Raw genomic sequence first — 16,382 nt, forward strand, 5'->3', positions numbered from 1 at the left:
CTCGAAACTCGAAAACCTGTCCGTTCCAGGCAAACTGGAGAAAACGCCTGTGAGGGGGAAAAATGGAAACCGTCAGGTACGCATCCTTCAAGTCGATGCAGACCATCCAATCACCCTGAAGGAGGAGATCTCAAAGTAAATGTATCCCCTCCATCTTGAAGTGGCGGTAAACCAACCACTCGTTGAACTCCTTTAAATTGATAACCGGTCTGAAACCCTTGTCCTTTTTCTCTACCAGGAAAAGGTTGCTGAGAAAACCTTTCAGATGAGGTAACGACCTGCAAACCGCTCCTTTCCTTAGAAGATCCGAAATCTCAGTCTCTATCAAATTCTCCTCCTCTGCCGAGAAATGTAAGGGTCTGGGGCGTATCGTCTGAACAGGGGAGCCGTAGAACTCTTTCTGGTAACCCCTTACTGTCTGCAAAACCCACGGGTCTGATGTGATCTTTCCCCAATTGTGAGTGAAGAGAAGGAGCCTCCCCCCTAGATCGTGAGGGGAAGAAAGGGTAATCCTTACCAGAGGGGCCTCCGGGGGCGTTCGCACCACCCCTGTTGTTCCGACCTTTCCCTCTTCCGGAACCTCTACTGGGATAGAAGGTTCCCTGGCGACCGTCATTCCAGCCGTTGTTCCGTCGCTGCTGACCTCTACCGGAGGGTCCTTGTTGTTGGGAACGGCCGGAGGAGCGACCCCTGCCTCTTCCGGCCCCGGCAAAAACAGACCCAATCTTCTTTATAGAGGCCTGAGCCTTGTCCAGGGCCGAAAAGGTGGTGACAAACTTGTTCAGCTCCTTAACGAACGGATCCCCAAACAGCATACCCTGAGCCACGGGGTCCACCTCGGAGGTAGCTAAGTCCCCTAGCTTTGGGTCAACCTTTATAAGGAGTGATCTTCTCCTCTCCGCCGCCAGGGCACAGTTCGCATTGCCCAGAAGGCAAATCGCCCGCTGCGCCCAACCCGCGACTATATCAGTCGACAAAGGGTCCCCAGATTCCTTCGATCGTTCTGCCAGTTGGATAATCTGGGTTAAGGGACCTACCACATCAAGGAGTTTATCCTGACAATTTCTCCAGGACCTATCTATACCCTTCTTGGGGTCACGCATATATTTGGAAAAAAAGGTACAAAGCTTTTCATCAAACTCCGGGGTATGCACTACTTTTTCTTTAAGCGAAGGCCGGGGACATTCGCCCCTCATCCGTGTTCTAACCTCCCTCTCTAGAGGCTGGCGAATCTTAGCCGCCACGTACTCCGCCACCTTGGCGTCAGGGAACCCTTCGGACGACCTGGGATGGTAAATTTGCGTGGGCTCAAACATGTCCGAATGTCCCCCGTCCCCGTCCTGGGACTCAGAGGAACGGGAACCCTGGCGCCATGGACGACCCGAGTCCTTATCCTCGTTGGAGGAGACGTCCCCTTCTGACACACCCTCCCCTTCAAGGGAAAGACCGCCATCGGGGTCCAACTTTGGGGCGACCGAGTCTCAAGTTTCTCCGGGTTCCTCTTCCTCCCAGCAGGGTGCGTGTTTAAGCGTTCGCACACTCTTAAGGAAGGTGTCTCTCAACTTGTCAAACCGTTCCAAGTGCCCCGCGTGACGCTTCATGGCCTTCCTCCCCTCCCCTCCCCTTGAGAACCACTGCGACCTGCCCCTGTCGAACCAGGGCCCCCAATCATCCCTGGGATACTTCTGGCTAATTAATCTACCCTATCCTGCAGGGGGGCCAGCGCCCTCGAGATGGCTTGTGAGAGGGCATGGTCCACCGCAGGAGGGAGGTAATGAAGAGGCCATTCCTTTTCAGCCTCCTGAATGGAGGAGTAAGAGTGGTCTTCAGCAGAAGACATTATTAGCAGGGTGAATAAAGAGCACAAAAAACGCCTGAAAGATAAGGCAGGCAGCCCCCTCTCCAATGCTCAACACGGCGAGGAACAAATCCCAGCCGTCACCATCTCTCACAGACGAGAGAAAAAAGCAACCAGCAGGTGGTGCTGAGAGCGCGTGATGGGGAAGCACCGCAAGCGATGTAAAGCGGAGAGAGTTGGACGGGTAAACGGGCCGGCCACAGGCTCAGCGCCTGTGCACCCGATCGCGCCTCACAGCCGGCTTAGCGCTCGTCAGAGCTGCCCCCCAGCGGCAATGACACGCAACACGGAATCCCCTCAGCGCGCGAAGCGCTCACCGCGAGGAACCGCGTCTGCGGAAAGAACAAAGCGCTCGGGCAAGAGCCTGCTGCGCTAGACCACAAACGAGGATACAAGCGATATCAGTATGAACAACAATAACCGCTATGCCACAATACTCAAAAGCCGTCAGATAAGCGAGAAATGAAAGAGTGCCACTTAACTGACGAGCAGTGAAGAAAGAGGAAGCGGAAGGGACGTCATGGCAATATGTGTGGTGGACTGTCACAAGAGTGGACTGTTGTTACCATAGAGACTACCCCTTTGGTTCATGGGATTTGTAGTCTTTTGTGTTTATTGTGTTTCTTTACGATGTTCTTTTAACCTGCTATGCAAAAATAAAGTGAAGGAAGAAATGCATAATCCTCGCCTCCGTCCTGCCATAGAATTTCAAGCAAACTGATCACTTTGCTCAATGCTGGTCGATCTAAGAAAGACACAGATGAATCGTAAATTCAAATTTGTTGCTAGTAGCAGATCACGTTGAGACACAATGTGCCGTCTTAAAACACATGTATGCAAAGCCAAAGAAGCAAAAAAAACAGCACTGACAACTTTAGAAGACTCCATGCACCAAAACACCATTATGCTGGTCTTAATGAAAAACATTGTACTTGCAGATGGTCATAACATGTTAGAAGCCATGTGCCCTGGCAGTGGCCGACTGATGAAAAGGTCACTGATGGGGCTGAAATGCTGCCAGGCACACTGTCTTTAATTGGAAGAATTTCTTTAAGTTTACTAAAAGTTCCTTTGAAGTATAGGTTTCTGTAGCTTCTTGTGTACCACACAGGGTCGGACTCTCTTTGTTCCTGTTTAATGTGCTATTAAAAGTTATCTTCTGTAGCTTGTGAGCATCTGTAGATATATCCACTAGTGCCATTGGTTTGGAGGTCTGTAGTACTCCGGGGTATTGAAAGATGGTATAAGTACCAGTCACAGGTGAAGAAACCATGCAAAAATGCAGGTTGAACATAGGTTTGTGAAATTGACGTTACTTCCACTGTAACAGCATTGAAAGATATGCACAAAACAAAGGTCTTGCCTTGATGACTGAAAGTAAACGAGACATAACGATGAAAACTTAAATTCCACATAGCAGCCAACCTAGGTGAAAGGAGAGCAGCCCGTCAGTCGACCACCGCTAAAACCACAGCATAATGCTCGCCCAAACTAGCCAGTGTTAATTCTTGTACTTGCTCCTGTTGACTGTCTCAGAGCAAAGCGGAGGCACTAGGAGAAGATGAGACATGCTGGAGAAAACCAGACACACCGTAGCCCCTCAACAAGTGTGCTGCATTCAATCACAAGATGGCTGCATGTAGATGACGCTGCAGCGGATGGCTCAAGGTGTGTCCGTGCAGCAGAGCGTCCCACAGCACCTCGGAGAGTTGCTTAGAGACACATACGTTGTCGAAGAGTCTCAGCGCGACTCCATGGCGAAGGTAAGTCTGCACGCTTAGAAGGGCCAGTGCTCTGATTTCAAACCGCACAGTGATGGTTTAACTGCCCTTGCTCCATTACAGTCATGCGTGAAAAATTTAAACTCACCACAGTGTTTGGCCCACAGCTGATGCCCCCCTCTGGCTGCCGGTACAGACACCAATATGGCAAAAGGTATCGTGCGTGGTCCTGTAAGTGTTATGCACGCAATGTAGAGGGCAAAAATAAACACGCCCATGAAACAATGAGGGCAGAGACCAAACTGTCACCAGCTTTGTTACTAGGACTCAGAGCTGACATTAACATAAACATGTACCAAAGCAGGGTGAGCAGTCATTCTTCCGCTAGACCTCACGTAAAATGACAAATGAGAATGTTAAATCCTTTCGATGAACAGACTTCTCCATGAAGATTACATGAATTCCTGTTTACAGCAACTTGCAGGCAAATACCTCTGTGGAGGTGAATGCTCCGTTAGATCAGTTGGGTGGGATAGCTTTGGTTTACATCAGTAATCCAGTTGCATGAAAACTAAGTATAGTAGGTATATGAAGCCTGTCCAGGCCGGGGCTGTCTGCTGATAAGGACACTGGTGGGGCTGGCAGGCGTGGTGCTTCAGTGTTGATGCTTTTTCCTTAGTTTCTGAAGGTTTCCTTAGTTTTTCTGTGTCCATTCCATTGACAGTTGCTGGAAATCCAGTAGTACGCTGGGTGTGTTTCCAGATCCTCGCCCTAAATCTGTGGTGGTGAGGTCCGTAGCAAAGATGTAGTTTCATGTAGATTTATTAGTTTCAGTTACAAGTAGTTGAGTTCTTGTGAGTTGTGATGCAGCCCCACCAGGAGCAGTCTGCCTCCTGCTCAGCCGATTCTCCAACTGTCACACTCAAGCATCCAGGCACCCAAACATTCCATTCAAGACCATCACACCAACATTCCATGCATCACATCACATTCACACTGGCTGAGCAGCTGGGTAGAAAGTAACAAGATAAATAAGATACAGGTTACTAAATATCCTCCCTTCTTCCACAACACAAAATAGAAACTGCAAATGAGGAAAGGTTCAAAATAATTTAACCCAAGAAATAGGATTGAGCAACAGTAGAGAAAAAGCAAGAAGAAAGAAGTGGCTGCTCACTTAGGGCATGCTGTGGGGCGGCGGGTGAGGGGTAAGCCTGGGCGGTAATCCGCTCCGCTCGTGGGGTTTGTGGATTTTTGGCAACTCCGTGTTCCCCGTAGAATGCGGAGTTACCGAAAACTCCGTGATCCGCGTCATAGCGGAGTTTTTCCCTTGTTCGCGCTTTCAAAATGCGTTTTTGCGTGCGCTATAGCGACATACCGGGAACCCTGCGTTCGCCGACGAGTTTTCCTATCTGTTCGCGTGCGCCAAGAGATTTTAGTAGCCGGCCGCACGATCCCGCGAGAGTGTGCGATCGCGAACACGTCATTCGGACGCGCCGTCGGACATCCAGCGGAAGTTTAGTGAAGCGCGCGATGCCGAACATGCAAAATTTGCAATCTAGAGACGCATATCTCTCGAGCAGCAGAAAACCTTCTTGAAAATTATGATTTGGATGAAAAAACTCCTCAGATTGACATTTGGCTGTACTTTTTTGTGCAAGGAGTCCTTTTTCTTTTTTGACTTTTTTTGGGAGAGGAAGGAAGTGCCCCAGAGTCTCCAACTTCCTGCTCCTGTCCAACAGGCTCCTCCCAGTGCTTTGTCCATGTCCTGTTCACTTTTCATTTGGATTTGGATCTGGAAGGATCACCCTTTGTGTCTGCTGCATCATATATCATTGGATTTGAGGACTTTTGGATATGAGAACTTTTGGATTTGAGATTTTACAAGTAAGTGGGTGTTGTTTGTTTGATTGGGACATTGCAGTTGCTGCAACTACAATTTTTGTACTTTTCATCATTTAATTGTTTTTTTATTGTGGGTAGCCAGTAGGCCCAGAGCTAGTAATGGGTGCATGAAACAACTGTTTCTGTGGTGTCTGTTGAATTTGAACATCATTTAGGGCATGGATGGCATTGGATCGAATTGCAAAATGTATTTTTTGGTGTAATTCACTTTTTTGGTGTGTGTTAAATAAAAGCCTTTGTTGTGTGTGTGTGTGTGGTGTGATTCTTGTGTAACTTGCACACCTTTGTTAGCCCTGTGGATTTTCATTTTTGCATTTTATTGCATTAAAGCTGTGTTGTTTAGCATGCCTCCTTTGCCTGGCCATTATAGGCCTGTTTCAGTTCGTTGTTTTCCAGGCCTCCTGCTTGTTGTGACTGTGAGTGACCATGTGGCTGGTGGCCATTTTGTGGTGTTAGTTTAGAAGTGTGCTGCTTTTGCCATATAGGTCTACATGTGTTTCCTTTGTTCCTTTTGGCCTAGGCTTCATGTTGTTGTGGGCCTGGCCATGTGGTTGGCGTTCATTTTGAAGCCAGGCAGTGTCCTTTTGCCATAGGCCTGCATTGTCTGTCTTCCCTGTCTTGTAGTTGTGGGTGGTCTGGCCATGTGGCTGGCTGCCATTTTGTGGAACCAGCCAGTGTGCTTTTGCCATACGCCTGCAAACTTGTGATCTAGTCTGCCAATATGCCTTTCATCCAGTAGGCCCAGAGCTACTCATGGGTGCATTAAACAACTGTCTCTGTGGTGTCTGTTAAATTTAAACATCATTTAGGGCATGGATGGCATTGGATTGAATTGCAAAATATGTTTTTGGGGTTACTTCACCTTTTGGGTGTGTGTTAAATAAATGCCTTTGTTGAATGTGTGTGTGTTTGTGTGTGTGTGTGTGGTGTGGTTGTTGCATAACTTTCCAACCTTTTTTAGCCCTGTGAATTTTCATTTTTGCATTAAAGCTGTGTTGTTTAGCATGCTTCCTTTGTCTGGCCATATCGTTCATTGTTTTCCAGGCCTCCTGCTTGTTGTGACTGTGAGTGACCATGTGGCTGGTGGTCATTTTTTGGTGGTAGTTTAGTAGTGTGCTGCTTTTGCCATATAGGCCTGCATGTCTTTCCTTTGTTCCTCTTGGCTTACTGCTTCCATCCCCTTTGCCAGCTGCAGCTCCCTGAATGACATGATGAGCAAATTAATTGCAAACAGATGCTACTTCCATTACATTTATATTTTTGTTTTTGTTCTTCTTCTTTTCTATCTTTTCTGAGTGTACACAGTATACCATGAAAGCCCTTGTTGTCAAAGTCTCACAAATGGCTACACTGTTATGTTTTTTTTATAACAAACTGAGTTAATAAAATGTAAAAATATAACACTAACAAGTGTGACCACCACACACTAAGTTATATATTATATTTGTTTGTTTGTACTAGTAGTAATTGAACCACAACAACAAATGCAACATTTCACTGATGTTCTTCTCCTGGCTTCTTTGCTTTTAGGTGCAGAAAAAGACAGAGGAGGTGTCATCATCACCCGATGTACTGCCAGACAGAAGTCCTGCTGCACACCAAGTCACGTCCACATGTGACCACAGACATCTCTGCAACTTGTGCACCTGCGTCCTGCTGACATCGGAAGGAAGAAGATGGCCCCAAAGAAAGGTACCAGGTCCTTCAGTACCAAGAAAGTTACCATTGAGAGGAAGGAACAGAAGAAGGAAGTGGCACTGCCACTTACCAAGACTGGTGTGCCGGCCAATATGTTTCTTGGGAAACAGAAAATTACTACACCGGTGTCCGGGGACCAAGCTGGGAGCAGCGCCTTTGCATCAACGGGCCCACCCCACCAACCTAGGCCCAAGCCCATGAGTGTCACAGAGGTAGCCAGTCTACTTGCGCAAACGCCAACGAGTAGTGATGTTGAAATTTCATTATTGCAAAGTAGTACCCAATCAACGCAGGCAGAAACTCAGCAGATAAGTGGGTAACAACAGCCGAAACAACAGCCGGAACAACAGTCGGAACAACAGCCGCAACAACAGCCGGAACAACGGCCGCAACAACAGCCGGAACAACAGACGCAACAACAGCCGCAACAACAGCCACAACAGCCCACAATTGTAGTTGTTCCTCCCGAAGTAGGGACAGTTCAGGAAATCGAGCTTCCTGCAGACGAAGAGGAGCAAGCCATTCTTTCAGAAGATCCATTGTATTCCAGATCCCCAGGAAGGAAAAGGAGGGTTAGTCCATCAACTTCTTCTTCAAGCCCCACTTCTGATGATTAGATGCCACTTGAAAGCCACCAGCACAGTCTGGGAGTGAGGCACGCCAAAAGACAAGGCTAGGGAAAAGGAAGGTTCCAGAAAGCCTTAGAGTTATGGAGGTAGATGTAGAAGAGGGGGATGATGACGAGCCAGTCATCATGAACATCACTCCCAGCCCAGTGGAGTTGGAGACCAACATTATTACCCTATGCCAATTTTGTGAGGGATGTGGCACAGATACCACCAAGACAGGTAACACCAACACCACCTCCTGCTTCCATATTTGCATTTGCAAAGGCCCGGCAGGGACCTACATCCAGCACAACCACCACCTCAGTAGGTAGTAGTGGTACTCTCCAGAGTCAAATTCCAGGCACACCCTCCAGTTCATCCGGCATTGCAAGTGGCACCTCCAGCAGCACAAGAAAGTTCACCTCCCCAGTTTGGAACTTCTTTTCGGTTAGCAGTAAGGGGGAGAATGTTGCTATATGCTCTATTTGTCGACATAGTGTTAGTTAGGGTAAGCTTGGTACAAACTATGGTACCGGAGGCCAAACAACCCATCTGAAAAAACACCACTTGATCCAGTGGGAGGAATACCATAAAGGCCTAAAAAGTAAAACTGCACCCATTGCTGTTGGTGTGGATGAAGAAGTAGAAGAAGATATGATCGCGGAGGAAGGTGAACTAGAGGGAGACATTTTCTCTGGTACACAAAGTAGCCCTGTTCCCAGTAGTGCAGTGGTACCACTCACATCCTCAGCATAATCTCAGTGGCACCGTAGTAAGAGTCAGACTGAGACACCAAGGAAGCAGAGAACTGCAATGAAAAAAAGTGCGTTGTTGAGCCTAACTGGGTTCAAGAAGTCACCTGCATCAGCTGCACCAGAAAGGAAAGTAATCCAGCCTACCATTGTCAGCATGCTTAGGTTGGAGGGGCAGTATGAACGCAACCACCCAACGGCACGTTTGTACAATGCGAAGCTGGCTAAAATGTTAGCGCTGGACCTTCTCCCTTTTTCTTTTGTGAAAGGGGTGGGTTTCCTTGAATTTGTGACAGCCATCTGCCCAAAATGGAAGGTTCCCAGCAGGTCCTATTTCACCAGAGTGTGCTGGAATTGCTTGGACAAGCTTTGCAGCAGAGTGTTGTTCATAATATCCACCTGACAACAGATGTGTGAACCAGTTGCCAAGCCACTGATTACATGTGCATCACTGCACAATGGATCTCTTTTGTGGGGGTTAGAGAAAAGATATCTGAAGCAGGTGTTGTTGACACTGCTGACATTTTTAATGCTGCTCGGAAACATGCAACTGTAGCCATGTACGCCATGGAGAAATCTCATACTGCTGCAAACATTTTGGAAGAGTTTAACAGCAAGTTCTTCGAATGGCTGCACCCAATAGGGCTTAACATTGGTTTTGTTGCCACGGATAATGGCAGTAATATAGTTAAGGCCATGGAGGATGGTGCCTATTTCAGGGTCCTTTGTTTGGCAAACTGCATTAACATTATTGTTCAAGACTTTCTGAAAAAAGAAGCCCAAGTCAGCAACTTACTGACCACCTGCAGAAGAATATGCACACATTTCAGCCATTCTTTTAAAGCCTGGATGCAGCTGAGGATCATTCAACGTGAGTATAGAATGCCAGTCAAAACACTCATCCAGGAGGTGCCAACACATTGGAACTCAACTTATTACAGGCTTGAACGTCTAATTGAGCAGTACAGACCAATCAATGAATATGTCATGCAAAGAGAGGATGCTACTGTAAAAGGCATGACCGTTCAGAAGGACTTATGGGGCCTAGTTAAATGCCTGACAGAGATGCTACTTCCTTTCGAACTCTTCAAACGTGAAGTCAGCAGGGAGGACTGTACTATGGGCCTAGCTATCCCATTGTTGCACATGCTAGAGCAACAGCTGATGGAGGTGTCTGAAACGTACACAGATGTGGAGGAAACAAATGAAGCATATAAGTTGGTAGAGAGGTTATCCCGTCGCTTAGCTGAAAATACAAGGGTGCAAACTCACATTGTTTCAGAAAAAAATTACATTTGTGCTACAATTCTGGATCCACGGTACAAATCAGCACTGAACAGTAAGACATTAATTCCTTTTTCAGAAGTGCATGTTGCCCAGTACAAAACTTGGATAGCTGAGGCAGCCAGTAAATTGGAAAATGAATGACTGGTAATTAAAGGCCCGCTACTCAAACCCAAGTCAAATACTGCAGCAGGGCAGCCGGCATCAAGTTCAGCTTCAGAGACTGAGGGCAGTGCGTTTGGCTCAGAGCTGTTACCAACACTATTGACAACAACAAGAACCGGATCATCAGCCCCTGTAAAATCGGCACATGATTGGTATTTACAGCAACGGCTTGCCAGGTCCAGTGCTGATGCAAAGACAAAAGTGGCCCAGCAAAGTGGAGCACCCCTGAACGTTGAGCAGATGGTCCAGGCCTATCTGGATGACCCAACAGAGGTCTACATTGATCAAAACCCATTGCTGTATTGGTATGGGAAAAGGCGCCAATGGCCAGTGCTCAGCAGGCTGGCGATAAACTATTTGGCTTACCCTGTTGCTAGTGTGTCTTCTGAGTGTGTTTTCAGTGCTGCTGGTGCCATTGTAACAGTGAGAAGGACCAGTCTCTCGCCCAAAAACGTGGAGAGGTTAACCATGATCAAAATGAATCAGCACTTTATACCACCGAATTACAAAATACGTGAATCAACGCAGGAAGATGAGGACATCAATTTAGGAGACGTAAGTTGTGTCTTAGATGATTACCTACTTCTGGTTGAAGGACGAGCTATACTTCCCTGACGACTAGACTTTGAACTTCTTACTTTCTTTCTTCCTTATTTTACTTTTATTTGTTGTGTGTGTGTCTGTCTTTCTGGTTTGAAAATTAGAATCGCAACAAATCCATTTCCACCGGCTTCTAGTCTTTTTTATTTCCATATTGGAGTTGCAGCTCTGTGCGTTTAACTTAAGTCCACTCCTCCGAGTCCTGCTCCATCCTCCTGACTCGCCATAAATCCATTTCCCTCAAGCCAGATGATGATTGGATGGAGAGAAGTACAAAAAAATGCTGCCTCATCGAGTCCCTCCAAAAGAAGTGGAACAAGATGACTAATATAGCTATCCTCCTTTCAAAGCCGAGAGAGACTGCCCCTTAACTTAAGATGAGAACAAGGAACAGGTAATAAGGATGGCATGCATTGGACGCTGACTCTGAGTGATTGGTGTTTGTGTTGTTGTTGTTTGTTGTGCATGAAGTGACTTCATTGTGTATTTATATTTAATCTACACACTAAAAGTGACTCAAGCCAATGTTTCCTTTCTTGTTGTTTAGTAACCAAATTCTACTTCCACTGCAGGCCGATCCATTGCATTTTTGAATATGGAATCTGGACTCACTTGGTACACTGCAGACTGAGTTGGACAACACCATGATGATGACCACAGTGACATAATATCTTCACAGGCAGTAAGTAGGATCGGAGATGATTGATGGGATAACTCAGGGTGTTTCATGAGTGGCATAAAAGGTAAACAAGTCAACAACAACCACAGCGGACCTACATTTCTGTGTAGTGGTGGAGTCAAGTCACGAGTGTTGTAGTGGTGGTATGACTGACACCTGTGCATGCCATTGATTTAGTTGCTTATTTTGGAAAATGCTATGTTGCTGTATATGTGACATGTGTGTGCAAACAAAAATGGCATGAAACACACCCAACAGTGGAGCCCTCTATAAGCCAGCACCTAAACTGCTATCCCTTCTATATTTGTATCCCTATGTAGTTACTAGGGGTATGTGTGCACGCTGAATCGCACCCACTGTTACAATGCAAGTCCAACCGGACCTAACAGTTTCAAAACACAAGCACAGGTGCACCACACATCGGAAGATCGGGAAAGGCAATAATATAATTCATTCCCCACATCAAGGTTATTCAAAAATAGTTCATTTTTATTCAAAGGTTATAATAATTATCTTATCTTTTTAAAACACAAGATTGTAGATACAATTTGATCTTGACAACACAGCCGACGCGTTTCGTCCTTGAAGCGGACTTCTTCAGGGCATGTAAAAGATACAAGAACTAATCAATCCTATTCGGCATGAGTCGATACAGTGCCAGATCCGTAAAATCCGTAGAGAATTCCCCTTGGTTTCTTATGTTGGCTGAAATTATATTAGAGCGTGATATTCTATAGGATCACCATATTTTTAAAGGGATGACAAGGAAATAACGAGCTTGCTCGTTATTTCCTTGCTGCCCGCCAGCCGTTATTTCCGGGTCTTTCGGGTGCTCGCCACAGCCGTATACTGACTGTGAAGACTGTTATCTTTCGTTTCACACAACAAGAAAATACTTGAAATGACGTGACTTGGTCATCCCTTTAAAAATATTATTGCCTTTCCCGATCTTCCGATGTGTGGTGCACCTGTGCTTGTGTTTTGAGTATGTGACATGTGTGCTCTGTCTTGCTCAGTCAAAAAATCTAAGCTAAGTGGAGGTTGGGTGGGCGCCATGGGCCTGCTCTGTCATGTTGCTGATGTAGGTCAATGCTGGAAACAGACAACAGAGTAGACGTGATTTAGCCATGCCACTCTGAAAGTGTTTGCACTCCTCCGTAACTTATGGGTTTTTTTTCTCCATGGTTTTGAAATATCCCTTTAGGTTTTCCATCTACACTTACAGGCCAGCCTTTACCCTGCGCTAAACAGAGAAAAACAACTCACACTCACCTACCAATCCACTTCAGCCAGGCAGGCAGTGGCACCCAGGATTGACGGACGCAGCATCCATGGAATGGAGGACAAAGAAGAATGCCAAGGTGCATCTCCCCTATTTTACCAGGATAACATACAGTAACACTTTAGTATCAACATTCATCATCTTTTAAACAATTTGATTCATTTTTTCTCTTCAATCATTAAGACTGTGTGTTGTTGTTGTTTGCTCTCTGCTTATAATTGATCCCTACAGCTATTTTTTAATTTTCTTTGCTAGCTTTAAAAAGTAAGCCCGGTACAACAGAAGTGAAAATGTATGTAATTTGGGTCTCTCTGAGGGCAGACAGGCATGGAAAATTGCATAATAATTAATAATATACTACTGCCCTGTACTGTCTACTAGTCTAGTTAGTAAGTACTACCTATCATTAACCATCAAGTCATCATCATCATCATCATGCATGCATTTCCTTTTTCTCCCTTAACAGATTTATGGATATGATGTCGTCTGCCAAGATTGTGTTTTGTTGTTTGTCCATGCGTAGGGTTTTTCTTTGTCAAACCTTTCCCTCCCCAAACCCCCCCTTCCCAACCATTCATCAAACCCTAACCCTCTTCCCCCGGGCTGTGTGATTTATATTGAGGTGTGACTAAATTAAATGTACACCAATAATTGATCACATGCTTGCTGGGGCGGATGTGGTGAAAGCAACACTGATTCAATTTCAGGGAAGGGCAAGGATCTTCTTCTACATGCCCACCCATGATCAGTATATTTGCAAGTCAATTTTTTGTCCACAAGAACCTAATCCATCATAATTAATTGCCGGCATCGACTGGATTCATCATCTTCCTTTTACAGCACTAAAGGTTACGCTTGTGTCGAGTGACTCAACACAACTACAGTTTGTATCTTGCTGTTGCACTAGGCTATCCCCGCCACCATTATGTTTTATTTTACTTTAGTATTGCTAATCAGCATTATTATGGTTTATTGTTTGGCAGTATTCTTGTGTACTGTACTTTGTTATACTACTCCTTCCAGAGTCTCTTTCAGGCACCTGACTGTCAAATTGTCTTTTTTTCCAAATGCTTCTGCCAGTGTCTACTACTACCACCACAACCATGGCATCTTGGGGAACCAAACCATCATCACCATGCAGCCATCGCTGTGCCTAAGTTAAAACATCAATCACAGGTAAGAGAAGAAGTTTTGGGAGGCATAATTAATAATGGAAATTCACACACCCACACCCTTGAGTCCAGTTGCAGAATGCATAGATTAGGAGGAGAGACTGACAGTACTATTAGGACAAGTCACTCAGTGAGGGTACCGCATCTATCTGTTCGTATGTTACAAAAAATCGGCAGATTATTTAAATCAAACACTGGCTGTGGCCCTGCAGCAGCAAAGGAAACCGTGTGATGTAAAAGAGTAACCCCCCTACAAAACATTTACATCATATGTAAAGTTTAAGTATAATATAATTTAATTCCCTAACAAAAATAAACTATGTAAAAAACAATCCCACAACACCTGACCCACCCCGCTCCCTAACCACAACCAATGTTCAAAAAGAATAGTCCAACCAATGTCCGTGCAAAGATAATAATTGTCCATATAAGTTATAACCCCAATTGTTCCTCAATGTGCGTCCAATGCCCACCCACCAAAAAAAGGAATAAAACAGGGGCAATCCAAAGGGTCCCTCTATTGGTGATCTGGCAGTCGCCGGTTAACCGCCAGGACCTCCTGCTTCAGTTCCTTTACCTGCTCCTCTAGGCACGCCGTTTGGAGGAGCATGCAGCACTTAAAAGCTCGGCAATTGCATCCACTGGGGGGGTAGCAGTGTTGGATGGAGTGTGGCGGCCTCTGTACCACTTGAAGGGCCTGGCTGGGGCCCGGGGCATTGGAGGAGGCTGCAGCTGCTGCCGCCTCCTACTCCTCCTCCGCCAGAGCCACCAGCCGCCGATTTTCATTTCGGATGGCCTCCAGTTTCCGGCGCCGGGCCATGGCTGCCAACTCCTTCCTGTCCGGTTTAGTTGATTTTGTTGGTTCGGAAGGAGTAGCTATATCAAGAAGAAAAAAGAATATTGTTGTAACCAATATACTCAGCAAAACTATAGCAAAACAGTAAGACAAATTAATTCTGAACATAGTGGTACAGTAGCACTGGCAAGCACAGTACATAACATTTGTGGTATCTATCTTCCCACTTCCTCGACCTCTAACATTTGTGGGAGTTTCAGGCATTATGCTAGCACTATGGACTCACTCAAGTAGTACACCAGTCTTCTTCTTCTCTCTTGCTAAATTAAGTAACCTTGTTGTAGCCTGCATGCCAGCTCAGTCAACTTGTGCCCAAGAAACATACTTGTCTCATGACGCTGACTCACGTTAGTTTTATTTACTACTGTCTGCATGTGGGTGAGCTGACTACTATACAATCATCTTATTTTTCTATTATGGGTGGCACTGGCCATACTCTGTTACATCAAGGGCAACTGCTCAATTTCACTTTCACCCTGCTCTGACTACTCTACTACAACAAGGCAGATGATATCTGATCCAAATGATCATTGCTTATATATGGGACGACATGAGGTACTTTGTTTTGATTGATTGTGTACTCATGCAGCCGATAGCCTAAGCCGATCCATTGAAGGTTGACACAGTCAAAAATAAATTAACATAGGTGGTGAGTGGGCCTCAGAGTCGTAGGGAGGCGCTTGATAACAACATACATACACAATATATATGCTGTGCTTCCAAACTACTATGAGTCAAGGGAGTATTCTGAAAATACAACTTCTATTCTCCTTGGCTTTGCTACTCTGTCGCAGTTTCTTTTTCTTTTACATTCTCTTCAAAGACTCTTCATCCAGTGACAGTCTCCACCTATGCTATCTATGATGAATACCACCCAGGCATCCATCCATTCAAAGTAAACATGTCTATCATTCTTTTTAATCTCTCAACAAACCTTAGTTTGTTTTACGAACAACAAACTTTTTTTTTTTAAACCACCACCCATGCGTCCTTCCTTCTCTGCTTGCCTTTGAGTTTGACCCATGAAGCACGCCGGAGGATTCTTGCTATCCACCCATACAGTTTCACCAACCCAGGCAGGACTCTTTTCTTTCACCTTCCACCCATCCTTCAACCACCCGTGCATCTGATTCCTATCAGCCACCTACGCATGCATCCCACGCATCCTTCTCTGCCAGTCATATATGTTACATCTCGCCCGTCCTTCCTCCTTCCATCCTTCTTTCCCTTTTTGTTCAACCCATCTATCAAGGTCATCTGATCTGACTCTTGGTCTTCTCCATAAAACTTTCACAGCTGAGTTGAAGTCAGATAGAAGAGACCATTAGTTACCCAACTACTCCCGTTGCTAGTGCCATTGCTCCAATGCTTAATAAAGGGTGTCTCGTCTTCTTCAACCATTGTTCAAAACAACTTAGTCTCTCTCAACTTACACAACACCATTGCAGCGAGTGTGTAACTATTGTCAATAAGAAAGGAATATACGTATAACTTACCACCGCACGCCACTGTAGCTGGCTCACCCACTCCAGTGGCAGCTGCCGCATCCACTGTTCCCTCCTGGCTGGCGTCGCCTGCCCCACCGCTGGCCGCGGCACTGGTGGTCATGGTAGCCTAGAAAAAACATTACACATTTTTTAGATGCCTTATACACCTTCCCCTATTTTTTACTAGCAAGATTGAAAAAAAAGGAAAAAGACATACATATACCACATACATCACTACAAATCAGGTACTAGAGTAGAGTAGACACTACTAGTAGTAGTATGCCCTATCCTATCAAAAATAGTAAAATATCTGGT

Source organism: Triturus cristatus, chromosome 1_1 (genome assembly GCF_964204655.1).
Source record: "Triturus cristatus chromosome 1_1, aTriCri1.1, whole genome shotgun sequence".
Lineage (NCBI taxonomy): Eukaryota > Metazoa > Chordata > Amphibia > Caudata > Salamandridae > Triturus > Triturus cristatus.